This window comes from Myxocyprinus asiaticus, chromosome 2 (assembly GCF_019703515.2).
Source record: "Myxocyprinus asiaticus isolate MX2 ecotype Aquarium Trade chromosome 2, UBuf_Myxa_2, whole genome shotgun sequence".
Classification (NCBI taxonomy): Eukaryota; Metazoa; Chordata; class Actinopteri; order Cypriniformes; family Catostomidae; genus Myxocyprinus; species Myxocyprinus asiaticus.
Genome location: NC_059345.1, coordinates 29,047,924 through 29,064,261, shown reverse-complemented (window position 1 = coordinate 29,064,261; position 16,338 = coordinate 29,047,924). Strand labels below are relative to the sequence as shown.

The window sequence follows — 16,338 nt, the reverse complement described above, 5'->3', positions numbered from 1 at the left end:
GAGTGTGTCTAAAGAGATAGGAGTGGAGGAGAAGGGTGTGGGGGAGAAGAGACAAATGTTGAGATAGAACAGATGAGAAAGAATCTTTCCACTCATTCACTCTGTGGAGTGTGGAGACAAATGTTTGCATGTTAATGTACTGTTTGTGTAGTGTCCGTCTCTAAGAAGACCAAGTTTTCTGAGGTTCTTCCAGCCTTACAGGTTCAAGGTGGCAATCCTTGAAGCTGTGCAGATAAGAAACAGATGGTAGGGTTAAAGGGATAGTGAAATTAGGCCATCAGAATCAGAATCAGCTTTATTGCCAAGTATGCTTACACATACAAGGAATTTGTCTTGGTGACAGGAGCTTCCAGTGTACAACAATACAAAAACAATAGAAAAACAGCAGCAAGACATAGATAATAATAAAAAATGAAAAATAATTATACACATACGTACATACACACACAGACACACACATACATACATACACACATACACATACGTAGAGCAAATCTAATACAAATCTGTTATCTGTTATGTACAGTGCAAATACAAATCTGTTATGTACAGTGCAAATTTTTTTTTTTTTTTTTTTTCAGAGGAATGAAATGGCAGAAGAGGTTGGATGTGGTTGGATAAATATAAAAAAGACTAAACTGTGTATTGCACATAGTTATTGCTCAATGGGGCAATTTTAACTGTTCATGAGATGGATAGCCTGAGGGAAAAAAACTGTTCCTGTGCCTGATGGTTCTGGTGCTCAGAACTCTGAAGCATCGGCCAGAAGGCAACAGTTCAAAAAGGTAATGGGCAGGGTGAGTGGGGTCCAGAGTCCACATTTTTCCAGCCTTTTTCCTCACTCTGGAAGTGTATAGTTCTTGAAGGGGGGGTGTGGCAGCAGGGGCATGGTAGAGTGTCCGTCCGGAGAGAGAGAAATCTGTAAGGGCGCTTGCACCTGAGCTAGATTATGTGTAACACCTGTCTCTAATTCCAGTGAGCATGGAGAGAGTGACATATAAGCAGCCACACCACCAGCAGAGAGAGTGAGAGAGTCTGGCATAAAGAAGGCCATGGTGCTCCTGAAGCTGTTACGTTTAACCTGTTATGTTTATGAAACTGATTTGTTTAAGTGACTACGTGTTTATGAAGCTGATGTGTTAAATGCCTACGTGCCTGTGAAGCTGATGAGCTTGTGAAGTTGTAAAGCACTGAAGTGGCCTATTAAAAGTCCTACCTGAACCAGGAAAAACCTGCTTCCCTGTGTTCTCCTTCCCGCCTGTTGTGAAGTTGTTCCACATGGGGCAGGGGGCAACCAATAATCCTCTCAGCAGTCCGAACTGTCCTTTGTAGTCTTCTGATGTCTGATTTCGTAGCTGAACCAAACCAGACAGTTATTGAAGTGCAGAGGACAGACTCAATGACTGCTGAGTGGAACTGTATCAGCAGCACCTGTGGCAGGTTGAACTTCCTCAGCTTGTACATCCTCTGCTAGGCCTTCTTCACAATGGAGTCAATGTGTGTCTCCCACTTCAGGTCCTGTGAGATGGTAGTGCCCAGGAACCTGAATGACTCCACTGCTGCCACAATGCTGTTTAGAATGGTGAGGGGGGACAATGTTGGGGTGTTCCTCCAGAAGTCCACAATCATCTCCACCGTTTTGAGTGTGTTCAGCTCAAGGTTGTTCTGACTGCACCAGGCAGCCAGCTGTTCAACCTCCCTTCATGCAGACTCATCGTCATCTCGAATGAGGCTGATGACAGTGGTGTCGTCTGCAAACTTCAGGAGCTTGACAGAGGGGTCCTTGATGATGCAGCCATTTGTGTAGAGGGAGAAGAGTAGTGGGGAGAGTACACATCCCTGGGGGGCACCAGTGCTGACTCTACAGGTGCTGGAAGTGAGTTTCCCCTCTCACAAGCTGCTGCCTGTCCGTCAGAAAGCTGGTAATCCACTGACAGATAGACATGGGAAGAGAGAGTGGGTGTAATTTATTCTGGAGTATAGCTGGGATGATGGTGTTGAAAGCCAAACTGAAGTCCACAAAAAGGATCCTTGCATGTCCCTGGTCTGTCCAGATGTTGCAGGATATGATGCAATCCCATGTTGACAGCATCATCCACAGACCTGTTTGCTCGATAAGCAAATTGAAGGGGATCTAGAAAGGGTCCAGTGATGTTCTTCAGGTGGGCCAACACCAGTCTCTCAAATGATTTCATGACCAAAGACGTCAGGGCGACAGGTCTGTAGATTTTTGGTTTCTTTGGGACAGGAATAATGATTGTGCATTTGAAGCAGCATGGGACTTCACACTGCTCCAGTGATCTATTGAAGATCTGTGTGAAGATGGGGGCCAGCTGGTTAGCACAGGATCGAAGACATGCTGGTGAGATGCCATCTGGGCCTGAAGCTTTCCTCATCTTTTGTTTCCAAAAGACAAGGCTCACATCATCTTCACAGATCTTAAGTGCAGGTTGAGTAGCAGGAGGGGGGAGGAGGGGGGTTGCAGGAGGTGTTGGTGTTTGTGTGAAGTGAAGGTCAGAGTGGGTATGGGGTGTGAGATTGGGCCTTTCAAATCTACAGTAGAATACATTCAGGTCGTCAGCCAGTTGTTGGTCCACCACAGGGTTGGGGGCAGGAGTCCTGTAATTTGTGAGTTGTTTCATGCTACTCCACACTGATGCAGGGTCAGAGTATCTTCTTTTAGCCACTCTGATTCCCTTATTCAGTGTTCTCCTGGCCTGATTGTACAAGACTTTATCCCCAACTCTGTAAGCATCCTCTTTGGCCTGACGAAGCTGCCTGAGTTCCATTGTAAACCATGGTTTGTCGTTGTTAAACGTTAAATAAGTCCTAGTAGGAATGCACATATCCTCACAAAAACTGACATATGATGTAACAGTATCTGTGAGCTCGTCCAGTTTGGTGTCTGCAGCCTCAAAAACACTCCAATCAGTGCAGTCAAAGCAGGCTTGTAGTTCCAGCTCTGCTTCGTTGGTCCATCTCTTTACAGTCCTTAATACAGGCTTAGCAGATTTTAATTTCTGTCTGTAGGTTGGAAGAAGGTGAACCAGACAGTGATCAGATAGACCCAAAGCTGCTCTAGAAACAGAGCGATATGCATCCTTTATTGTTGTGTAGCAATGATCCAGTATGTTCCTGTCTCTGGTGGGGCATGTAATGTGCTGTTTGTATTTGGGCAGTTCACGTGTGAGGTTTGCTTTGTTAAAATCCTCAAGAATAATAATAACTGAGTCCGGAGTGGCTTCGCTCAGCCAGGTTTCAAAATCAAAAAAAAAAAAAAATCAAAATCACTTTATTGTCACACAGCCATATACACAAGTGCAATGGTGTGTGAAATTCTTGGGTGCAGTTCCAATCAACATAGCAGTCGTGACAGTGATGAGACATATACCAATTTACAATAACATCAAATTAACACAACACAATTTAAACATCTGTTATACACATAATTACACTCAACAGTATACAAATAATAACATACACCGTACAGTATACAATACGCACTATATAGATACACATTATTCAATGAAAATAAAAAATAAAAATATATAAAAAAGTATATATATATATATATATATATATATATATATATATATATATATATATATATATATATAGAATGTACAGTATTGTACTGTATTGACATTCAGGCTGTCGGTTGATAGTCAGTTGTTAAGAGAGAACATAATATAATAATAATATAATTTATGACAGTCCGGTGTGAGATATAAGAGTAAGGGTAATAAAGTGCAGTGCTGATGTATTTTGATCGTGGGAGATCAAGAGTTCAAAAGTCTGATTGCTTGGGGGAAGAAGCTATCATGGAGTCGGCTGGTGCGGGTCCTGATGCTGCGATACCGCCTACCTGATGGTAGCAGTGAGAACAGCCCATGGCTCGGGTGGCTGGAGTCTCTGATGATCCTCCGAGCTTTTTTCACACACCGCCTTGTATATATTTCCTGGAGGGATGGAAGCTCACCTCCGATGATGTGTCTGGCAGTTCGCACCACACTTTGCAGTGCTTTGCGGTTGTGGGCGGTGCTATTGCCGTACCAGGCGGAGATACAGCCAGTCAGGATGCTCTCCACAGTGCAGGTGTAGAACCGTGTGAGGATGTGGCGGTTCATTCCAAACTTCCTCAGCCGTCTCAGGAAGAAGAGGCGCTGATGAGCCTTCTTCACAACGACTTCAGTGTGGATGGAGCATGTGAGTTCCTCAGTGATGTGGACACCGAGGAACTTGAAGCTGCTGACTCTCTCCACCGGTGCTCCATTGATGGTGATGGGACTGTGTTCTCTGTCTTTTCTTCTGAAGTCCACCACAAGCTCCTTTGTCTTACTGATGTTGAGGGAGAGGTTGTGCTCCTGACACCAGTGTGTCAGAGTGTGTACCTCCTCTCTGTAGGCTGTTTCATCATTGTCAGTGATCAGACCTACCACCGTCGTGTCATCAGCAAACTTAATGATGGCATTGGAGCTATGTGTTGCCACACAGTCATGTGTGTACAGGGAATACAGGAGTGGGCTGAGAACACAGCCCTGCGGGGCTCCAGTGTTGAGGGTCAGTGATGAGGAGATGTTGCTGCCTATTCTAACCACCTGGCGTCTGCTTGACAGGAAGTCCAGGATCCAGCTGCACAGCGAGCTGTTTAAGCCCAGAGCCCTGAGCTTCTCATCTAGCTTGGAGGGCACTATGGTGTTGAATGCTGAGCTGTAGTCTACAAACAGCATTCTCACATAAGTGTTCCTTTTTTCCAGGTGGGAGAGAGCAGTGTGTATTGTAGATGCAATGGCATCATCAGTGGAGCGGTTGTTACGGTAAGCAAACTGCAGCGGGTCAAGAGAGAGTGGCAATACAGAGCAGATGTAATCTCTGATTAGTCTCTCAAAACATTTGCTGATGATGGGGGTCAGAGCAACAGGACGCCAGTCATTTAAACAAGTTATTTTTGATTGTTTTGGAACAGGCACAATGGTGGATGTTTTAAAGCATGTGGGGACTACAGACAAAGAGAGGGAAAGGTTGAAAATGTCCGTAAAAACACCAGCCAGCTGGTTCGCGCACGCTCTGATAACGCGGCCCGGAATGCCGTCTGGGCCAGCGGCTTTGCGGATATTCACCCGTCGGAAGGATCGGATTACATCCGCTACAGAGACGGAGAGTGAACTAACCTCTGTAGCTTCAGCCGCGAGAGCTCTCTCCGCGAGGGCGGTGTTATTTCCCTCGAAACGAGCATAAAAAGTATTTAGCTCATCCGGTAGAGAGGCAGCGGTGTTCATGGCGGAGTTTTTATTCCCTTTAAAGTCCGTGATGATGTTAATTCCCTGCCACATGCTTCTAGAGTTGGTGGTGTTAAACTGTCCTTCAATCTTTCTCCTGTACTGCCGTTTTGCGGTTCTGATAGTTTTTCGGAGGGCATAACTGGCTTGTTTATGCTCCTCCACATTCCCAGAATTAAAAGCGGAGGTCCGCACATTAAGTGCCACGCGAACATTGCTATTGATCCAAGGTTTCTGATTCGGATAGATTCATACAGTTCTGGTCGGAACGACGTCCTCTACGCACGTTCTGATGAAACACATTACGCTATCAGCGTAAAGCTCGATGTCGTCATCAGAGGCGGACCGGAACATCTCCCAGTCCGTGTGATCAAAACAGTCTTGTAGCGTAGAATCTGATTGGTCCGACCAGCACCGGATCGTTCTGAGGGTGGTGCTTCCTGTTTCAGTTTCTGCCTGTAAGCGGGCAGAAGCAGAATGGAAGAGTGGTCCGATTTGCCAAATGGTGGGTGGGGGAGGGATTTGTAGCCATCCCGGAACGGAGAGTAGCAATGGTCCAAAACCCGGTCCCCTCGTGTGTTGAAACTAATGTGCTGGTGATATTTTGGTGCGACTGATTTGAAACTGGCTTTATTAAAGTCCCCGGTCACAATGAACGCGGCCTCAGGGTGCGCGGTTTCCTGCTCACTTATAATCCCATACAGTTCCTTGAGTGCCCGGTCTGTGTCGGCTTGTGGGGGGATGAACACAGCAGTGATAATGACCGCTGTGAATTCCCTCGGTAGCCAGAATGGTCGACACAGAAGCATAAGAAATTCCAGATCAGGAGAGCAGAAAGACTTGATAGAATGTACATTCCTCTGATCACACCAGGATTTGTTGATCATAAAACATACACCACCTCCTCTGCTTTTACCTGAGAGGTCTTTCGCTCTGTCCGCTCGGTGCACGGAGAACCCCGCGGGTTCAATGGCTGAGTCTGGAATCTCCGCAGACATCCAAGTTTCCGTAAGGCAGATAATGCAGCAGTCCCTTGTATCTCGTTGGAAAGAGATCCTCGCTTTCAGCTCGCAGAGCTTGTTATCCAGAGATTGAACATTTGCCAGTAGAATAGTGGGTAGCGGGGGTCGATTTGCGCGGCGTCTTACTCTGATGAGAACGCCGGCTCTGTTTCCCCTTTTCCTCCTGCGTTTCCGCGGCCGTACTGCCCAGACAAAGGGCTCCGCTTGCGTGTTTGTAAACAGCGGGTCGGCATTGAGGAATGTGAAGTCCAGTTTACGGTGTGAGATTGCTGAACCAATGTCCAAAAGTGTTTGTCTGTCGTAGACAATAAGGCAGACAACATCCAAGACAAAAAACATAAGAATTGTGAACAAAACAAACAAAACATTACTATGTTGTGTCAGAGCTCGCAACGCAGCAGCCATACTCGGCACCATCTTGTCAGAAAGGTTTAAGTGAAGCACAAGGCAGCAGAGTTTGAAAAGTCCTTGCTTGTGCAGGTGAGGAGATGTAGTTCGTCCGTTTTGATAGGGAGAGAGCGGAGATTTGCTAGATGAATGCTCGGCAGCGTTGTTCGAAAGCCACACCGCTGGACGCCTGCTCCTCTCCCTCGCCTGCATCTCACAGCGCGTTTAAACAACACAGCCATGCCTCCAACTAGAACGTCAAACAAAACATCCGAATATTCAAAATCCGGGAAAATATTGACTGGTGTATGCTGTCAGTTCGTCTCTGGTAAAACTGACTGAAAAAAGATTACTAAACACAGGACAAACAAACAAAAATAATAAAACAATAGAAGCGCTCCACACCGAGGTGGCCATCCGCGGCGCCATCATGATGTAAATCATGGCTTACTCCCAAATAAACTTTTTGAACACTTCCATAATTTATATAGTATGATGTGCTTTACAACTGCAAAACACATAGAGATTGACCTGCAAAATTCTCTCTGGTTGAAAGCGGTTTTTGTTGTGTTGTTTTGAATTGATCCCACTGATGTATTGTGAGCAGTGCAATAGTTTGTGTATTTGCTGGATTTGTGTGTAATTTGAAGTCAGTGTATAATTTTGATAGGATAGAATATGTTTTTGAGTGAAATATCTGAATTTGAAGTGAAAGTTTGAGGTTTGTACAAATTGTTGTGTAGTTCTGAGGTTGTGTTTATAGTTTCAAGAAAATGGTGAATTGTTTCATAAAATGTCTTAGCAATTGAAGAAAAACTGTAAAATTTAAATAATGACATTCACATTAAAATCCCATCATCAGGGACAATTAATATATAAGTATTATATTAATGTATACGTAACGCATACTTATATATTAATACTGTAATACTGCACTGTAAGTGTTAGGTCTGTGTGAACCACCGACTGACAGCTGTGTCCTCCCACTTTTAAAATGACTGCTATGCCTTATTATCAAAATGTGTCTTATCTAATGTGTGCATGCTTACAGGTTAGAGGAAATGGTGAAGAATTCCAACACAAAAGAACAACTGGATCTACCTTGTGCCCAGAGCACTGTCATTGAAAAGGAAGAGTGCTTCACTGGACACAATTTTACTCTGCCTGTAAATCTATTCACATTTTTTGGAAGCAGAAAGTTAAAATATAGACATGTAACTTTTGAGTCACAGGAAAGCAATTGCAATTATAAAACATGTGGCTTCTTACATGTTCTTTTTCATCGTGTGATTAAATCCATGTGTTACATTTCAGGCCCCCCAAAGTTTACCAGCAAACACAATACCATCAGTTTATCTTCCCTCCTGCCTGAAACCAGCATCAAGGAAAAAATCCAAAGTGGTTTGTACATACAAAAGGAACAGTACGTTAATGACATTATTTCAGGTAAAATAGACAGAAATAAGTATCAGATAAATTATCAGCATCAACCCATAAACACACACACTCACATAAACTGTATATACTGTATTATATACATACATAATGTACATAAATATACATGTGTGTGTATAATGACACATAGTATTTGTGTTGTGCAGAGGGAATCATCTGATTCAACTCTTCTGGATGACGTAGTTGGAATCTCTGTGGAGAACGAGATCACCAACCTCCCAGAAGTCAGAATCAGGTTCCATCACTCTACCTTGCCAGTGAGTCTGTATAATTTGTGTTTCTGTTGATCGTTCAGAATGATCGTATCTGTTAAACTGTCGTAGTGTTACTATTGTTACTAATAGTGTACTTATTCTGCATACTTACATATATATGCATGTGCAGCTGTGTTCCTTTCAAGTAGGGCTGCACAATAATGGTGAAAATGATAATCACGATTATTTTGCTCAATTTGAATCACGATTATTAATCACAATTATTCTGTTATTTGAAAAAAAATAATAATTGCAGGGCTGCACAGTTTGAACAAAATAAATAAATACTGTTGCCACTGCTTAGATCTTGATTCTAAAAGAACAAAAACATAAAATTACATTAAACAGTCAATCTCATTTTAAACAAGTTGTTAGAACTGCAAACTAGTAAATGATTCATTTTGACCAAAATTCATTTGGTGAAAAAAAAAAAAAGGTGTCCTCTTTTTGGAAAACCAGAATATGGTCACCCTACTTTAGGGCTGCGTTCCACTTCACTTTTAACACCAACTCGCTAACTCCCCTAAGCAAACTCCCCTGTGGAATCCCTGCCGCCATTTTGGAAGTCCATTCCACTTCCTTAAGTGAGCTAGGGAAGTTTCTGTTGACAGACCCTTAACCCATCGATTTTGACAGAGAGAGCGATTCTACTCTGATGTACGCTTTAGGTAGCTCAATATCCCACAATGCAACTAGACTGTGACACGACAGCAGATTGCACTTCATAAACCCCAACCCCACACAACTCTATATATAAAAAAAAAAGAAATGCTAGATGGTTGATGATGTGTCTATTTTATTCCAAAGGTTAATCATACTATAAGATGTGTTTCATGGGATACAAGAAAAGGTGAGATCAAGTTAAACATTTTCAGAAATAATGTTTACTGATGTGTTACTCAATCCTGTTTTTTGTTTTGTTTTTTTTTCTTGTAACTTTGCAGACAAAGTGATGTGGAGGTCAGAGGGTTGTCCAACTGTTTACATCAATGCAGAAGAGACAGAGTGCAGTTGTAATAAACTTACTGGTACATACTTTTCTATTCTTGTGGTGAGTATAGCACTTTTACACATTGAAGGTAAAACAGTTATAACATATACATCCAAATGACTTTGTGAATGGTATTTTCTCTTCATTGGTGATGTGCATAATATCAAGTGATGGATGACATACTTCTTTCTCTTCTTCTTCAGCGAGTGGAACAGAAGCCTTCAGTTCGCCATCTAGAGGCTCTGACATACATTACCGCTGTGGGCTGCGCTGTTTCCATAGTGAGCTGCTTGGTTCTCTTCTACTTTGTAAACGAAGGTTGGCATAGCTTATTCAGTAAAAATGCTCATTCAGTGAAAATAAACGTATAAATCGATGGTTCGTTTCTGTCACTTGTCTTTATTGCCGTTCTCTGTTATCCAGAGGAGGGCAAAACCAGTCCTCACTGGTGGATCGTGGTCTGGTGGTGGCAATATTTTTTCTGTGTATGTTCTTCATCCTTACTGGTACACTTGCACATGTGGGAAATTACACCTTTTGTAAGATAACGGGGGCTCTTCTGCATTATGCGCTACTTAGCGCTCTCTGCTGGATGACTGTAGAAGTGTTTCACACATTCTTGTTAGTCTGCTGTGTACTCAGTGTTTTACTTGGCAGGCTTTAGTGAGTTAGTTAACATTTTAAGCTTAAGATAAACCATTTTAGATAAATACAAATAATTTTATACTTTTCATTTCCAATTTTAGGTGTTCCAGCCATATTAGTTTGTAGACTGCTCTTTATAGGTGGTATTTATGGCTGAAGGAATATTGTGCCCAGTGATGAAATGACTAGTCTTTACCGCATGTAAGTAGATGTAATTAGCAAGATGTAGACCTAACCATGCCTGCAGTATTAAAACATTTTAATTATTTTTTAAATTTGCTCACCAGGTGCTGGATGTTGCACAATGAAAAGAGCAGATTGGCTCATTACATTATTAATATAGGCTTACTGGCTGTTGTGGTGAGTTCCGGTGTGGTCATGCTTTTCTTTGTGGTAATAAAGTTTCCGTTCAGACTGGAAGAAAAACCGTGCAGCTTTTCTCAGCATCTGGGGCCTCATCTGTCTGTTTGGCACAACATGGGGACTGGGTTTCCTCGACTGTTGCCCTCTATCAAAGGCCACCCTCTTCCTCTTCTTCATTATCAATTCCTTACAAGATGAGATTATTCTTGAATACCCTATTGCTACTCAAAGACAAAAATACTAAAGATCAAATATTGGCCTTGCCACTGCTATTGTGTCATATGTAACTTCATATATCAGAAACAGTCAGTTTCTTTAGAGGTATATAAAAGGAATACAGCCTTAAAATGTCCTTGTATAAGCAGTCTATTACATGCTTGCTTCAGAAAGCTTGCGTTTAACTTATTAGGTTCCTGTTAAATAATACATGCCAAAAATGTATGATACTTTAAGAATGCTTGTGAATCACTGATTATAAACTATTAATAATCATTGCTCCTGTGTCCGAAAAGGATTTTTTCTCAATCTGCGATACTGTGCTCTTGAACGGATGACAAAGAGACATTAATTCAGTTCAGATGGGGGCAGTACAGGATCTGTTATGTTACATACATTACAGGCTCATGAAAAGAGATGAAATTCTAGAGATGTCAAGTATTTTCCTATATTTGTTGTGTATATTTTATGTGATACAAATTGGATTTTTAGCAGAGCTTATAGTAAAGTATACAGTTTTGGATAACTATTGGTTTTATTGGCAATAAAAATGTGTTTTAAAGTGGTTGTGCTTAATGTATGTTCTTAGCTCAGTTTTTATGTCATATGTAAACACATGCCAAAATATGTCTTCAATAAACACTCACTGAGCACTTTATAAGAAACAGTATGGTCCTAATAAAGTGTCCGACGTGGTCTTCTGCTGTTGTCGCCCTCAAGGTTTGATGTGTTGTGCATTCTGAGATGCTGTTTTGCTCACTACAATTGTACAGAGTGGTTATCTGAGTTACTGTAGACTTTCTGTCAGCTCGAACCAGTCTGGCCATTCTCCTTTGACCTCTCTCGTCAAAAAGGCGTTTCCGTCCGCAGAACTGCCGCTCACTGGATGTTTTTGGTTTTTGGCACCATTCTGAGTAAATTCTAGAGACTGTTGTGTGTGAAAATCACAGGAGATCAGCAGTTACAGAAATACTCAAACCAGCCCGTCTGGCACCAACAATCATGCCATGGTTAAAATCACTGAGATCACATTTTTTCCTCATTCTGATAGCTGATGCGAACATTAACTGAAGCTCCTGACCCATATCTGCATGATTTTATGCATTTCACTGCTGCCAAATGATTGGCTGATTAGATAATCGCATGAATAAGTAGGTGTGCAAGTGTTCCTAATAAAGTGCTCAGTAAGTGTATATTTTCAAAGTAAATAAGATATTTGACCTGGTTATTTTGTTCAGTTCTTTAACACCTAATTTGCGAAACAGAGCTAAACACAATATGGACTGAAATTGTAGTTTACCTTTTTGTTTATATCTTTTGCACTATTTGTGACTGTGTTTGTGTATTTCAGTGGATAGATAAATGTCTCTGTCTGATTGAGGGAGGTGGAGTGGAATGATTTCCTTAAAAATGTTCTTTATTAAAGCAGATAAATCAGTCAATGTTATCTCTTTATTTGTGTTTCCTTCCTTCTTGCTCAGTATTTGAACAGCACTCCTAAACACAGTTTAAATACATGGGTGGGAGAACTAGAAATTTGATAGTATAGTAGTTACATAACCTTTTAAAGCTGGCAGACATTTTGGCCAAGCAAAATTTGTAGGCTTCAAAATAGAAGTGTAGCTCTGCTTCAGTTCTGTTTTGTCAAATCCAATATGCTGATATGTATACAAACAATAAGAAATTACAATTAATTTCTTTATTGCAGTGGACTTGAGCTTCTTCAATTTTGTGATTCTTCTCAGATTAAGGCAACCCTGGCAACCATTCTCTCAAAACTATAAATAGACCAGAATGATTCATCATTTACAACGCTGGCAGTCCAAGAAATGACCACAGGTCCCTCGGGACCAGCTTTAAACAGCATGTTACTAGTCAATCAAATAACCATAGTGACAGAAGAAAGACCAATTCCCAGACGCAATCACAAGGCGAGTAAATCTGATTCAGTCTTTGAATGAATTTTAATAATGCAGGGGTGAGTGTGTCCAGCTGTTTGCTGGTCAGTTGAAAACCTGAACCCATTGTCAGCTGGCAGATTAACCAACGGCTGACCATAGACCATTACAGACGTTGCAGACATCATGCAATCATTGCAGCAAAGCAGACACCACAATGACACAAAACAATGATGTCAAAACCTCCTGACTTAACACAGCAGAATTAGGGACAGAGAAAAGAAACAAAGCTAGAGTAGGTAAAAGAGAAGTAGAAATGGAATTACGGTTAAAAAGAGACTTAGTACAGCATGACAAACACAATGAGCTTCAAATGATGAGAAAAAAGATTATATGTGTAAGTGAAGTGAACCAGCTCATTTACATAAGTTATTTTATATAAGAACACATAAAGATAAGAAACTATTTATCTATCTTTCTATCTATCTATCTATCTATCTATCTATCTATCTATCTATCTATCTATCGTGTATATACACTCACCGACCACTGTATTAGGAACACCTGCACCTACTTATTCATGCGATTATCTAATCAGCCAATCATGTGGCAGCAGCGCAATGCATAAAATCCTGCAGGTACAGATCAGGACCTTCAGTTAATGTTCACATCAACCATCAGAATGGGGAAAAAATGTGATCTCAGTGATTTGGACTGTGGCATGATTGTTGGAGCCAGACAGGCTGGTTTGAGTATTTCTGTAACTGCTGATCACCTGGGATTTTCACGCACAACAGTCTCTAGAGTTTACTCAGAAAGGTGTTGTGGCAGCGGGGGCGTGGTCAAGCATCTCTCCGGAGAGAGAGAAAGCGGTAAGGGCGCTTACACCTGAGCTAAATTATGTCTAACACCTGTCTCTAATTTCAGTGAGCACGAGGAGGGCGGGGCCGGGCTGGAATGAGACACACCCAGTCCCCGATCAGCCTGATGGGGCGCGCGAGGGATAAAGGCGGCCGGGGACGACAGTTCGAGAGAGAGAGAGAATTGCAGGCAGCTGTACTGTGTGGTTTTGGTTGTGTGTTTGTTTAAGTTGTTTATTAAATTATTATTTAAGATGTCAAGCCGGTTCTTGCCTCCTCCTTTCCACTGAATCCCCTTACACTGGTGCCGAAACCCGGGAAGGAGGAGGGATTCCCGTCGCAGAGTCCTCGACACTGCCGTCCACCCAGGGGAGCGCCGCTGCCGTCTGACGGGGGACGGAGTAGCCCGACCACCCGGACGCGGGGAACGGCCGCCGTACACGAGGCGAGTGGGGACGGGACTCCCCGACCGCCTGGAGTGAGGGAGCCGCTGCCGGGGGCGGAGGAGTGCCCTGCCATCCCCCGGGAACGCGGAGGGGTCAAGAGAAGACCGCCATCCGCGGGGGGAGGAGGGAAGCGACTCCCCGACCACCTGGAGTGGTAGGGCCGCTGCCAGGGGCGGAGGAGTGTCCCCACGGGACGCCGGGAACGCGGAGGGGCATTCTGTCCGCTGGGGGTCGGAGGTCTGACTCCGGTCCGCCCGGAGAGGAGCGGCTGCAGTCCGCCTGAGAGGGTGGAGTAGTGATCAAGGACCACACGATGGTGCATCAGAGAACCGGCTTGACAACTTAAATAATAATTTAATAAACAACTTAAACAAACATACAACCAAAACCACACAGTACAGCTGCCTGCAATTCTCTCTCTCTCTCGAACTGTCGTCCCCGGCCGCCTTTATCCCTCGCGCGCCCCATCAGGCTGATTGGGGACCGGGTGTGTCTCATTCCAGCCCGGCCCCGCCCTCCTCGGCTCTACAGGTGTCAAAAACAAAAATCATCCAGTGAGCAGCAGTTCTGCGGATAGAAACACCTTGTTGATGAGAGAGGTCAACGGAGAATGACCAGACTGGTTCGAGCTGACAGAAAGGCTACGATAACTCTGATAATCACTCTGTACAATTGTAGTGAGCAGAATAGCATTCAGCAAAATATTTTTTTTTTCGCCAATTGGATTTAAATAAGCAGATACTTATGACTGAATCATTATTGCAGTTTCAGCTGGCATCAATTATTTTAATTCTAACTGATGCAGTGTGTAGCTTCTCATTTCTTAAACAATCATGTTGGAAGATGTATCCTGTGTTCGTGGAAAAGATGTTATTGTGTTTCAGAAGGGGCAAATTATTGGCCTGCATCAAGCAAAGAAAACAACTAAGGAGATTGCTGAAATCACTGGAATTGGGTTAAGAACTGTCCAACGCATTATTAAAACCTGGAAGGATAGTGGTGAACCATCAGCTTCGCAGAAGAAATGTTGTTGGAAAAAAATCTTGAATGATCGTGATCGGAGATCAATAAATGAATGAATGAATGAATGAATGTAACATTTATAAAGCACTTTTTCTGACACTACACTCAAAGTGTTTTACATAGTGAACTGGGGACTCTCCTCAACCACCACCAGTGTGCAGCATCCACCTGGATGATGCGACGGCAGCCATAGTGCGCCAGTACGCTCACCACACACCAGCTATTGGTGGAGAGGAGAGAGTAGAGTGATACAGCCAATTCATGGATGGTGATTATTAGGAGGCCATGATTGATAAGGGCTAATGGGGGTAATTTGGCCAGGACACCAGGGTTACACCCTCACTCTTTTCGAGGAGTGTCCTGGGATTTTTAGTGACCACTGAGACTCAGGACCTAAGTTTAACATCTCATCAGATTGACGGTCCCTTTTTACAGTACAGTGTGCCCGTCACTATACTGGGGCATTAGAACCCACACAGACTGCAGGGTGAGCACCCCTTGCTGGCCTCCCTAATTCTTCTTCCTCTAAAATGTTTGGTGAAGTCACATTGTAAATAATCAACAGTAGAACTCAAGGCTATGTTTAATAGTGAAAGTAAGAGCATTTCCATATGCACAACAGCTGTGTGGCCACAACAAAATGTGAAAGAGTAGTTCAGGGAGCATGAGGAATAATTTTCACACATGAATTGGCAACCACAGAGTCCTGACCTTAACCCCATTGAAAGTCTTTGGGATGTGCTGGAGAAGACTTTACGGAGTGGTTCGACTCTCCCATCATCAATACAAGATCTCGGCCAAAAATTAATGCAACTCTGGATGGAAATAAATGTTGTGACATTGCATAAGGTTGTCGAAACAATGCCACGACGAATGTCCGCCATAACCAAAGCTTAAGGCTGGCCAACGAAATATTAGAGTATGCAGTGTATATATACAGTATACACACACACACACACACACACACACCAACTAGGCTACACAGCCTAAAAACATGATTTTATCAATGGTGAATGGATTGGACTGTGAGTCCAAGTACCAGAATGGAGCCAGACCTGAATGTGAGTTTGCACTCAATTGTGGAGGATAATTGGTTAACATTATCAAATTGGACAATAGGGCTATGTGACATCAGCTGAAAAGGAGCTAAAAAATTAACCGTATACTAGAAATGTTGGTTAAGACAGTTAATAGTGTCATTTTACTGTGTAACAGATGTTCGTATTTGGATCAAAAGGAGGAAACAGGACACGGCAAGCTCCAACTCAAAAGGGCTTTATTTCCCACAGCTTCACAGTCTAGATATATATTCCACTTTTCAGTGGTCACACTCAAATTTATGCTTTTCATGATGATTTTCAGCACAATACAAATCGTACTCAGGAATACTCTGCTCCATGCAGGTCTCTCTCTGTGTCTCTTTCGGTGGACTGGGCCGTCTTTTATCTCCCCGAATAGTTACAATTCATCTCAGGTGAATGTCCTTACCGCTTTCTCTC

At 42.8% G+C, this 16,338-nt stretch overlaps 1 pseudogene; it reads left to right on the top strand.

Moving 5' to 3' along the window:
- The first annotated feature begins 7,118 nt into the window (after positions 1-7,118).
- Positions 7,119-11,033, top strand: LOC127449639 (adhesion G-protein coupled receptor G5-like; annotated as a pseudogene).
- The last annotated feature ends 5,305 nt before the right edge of the window (positions 11,034-16,338 follow it).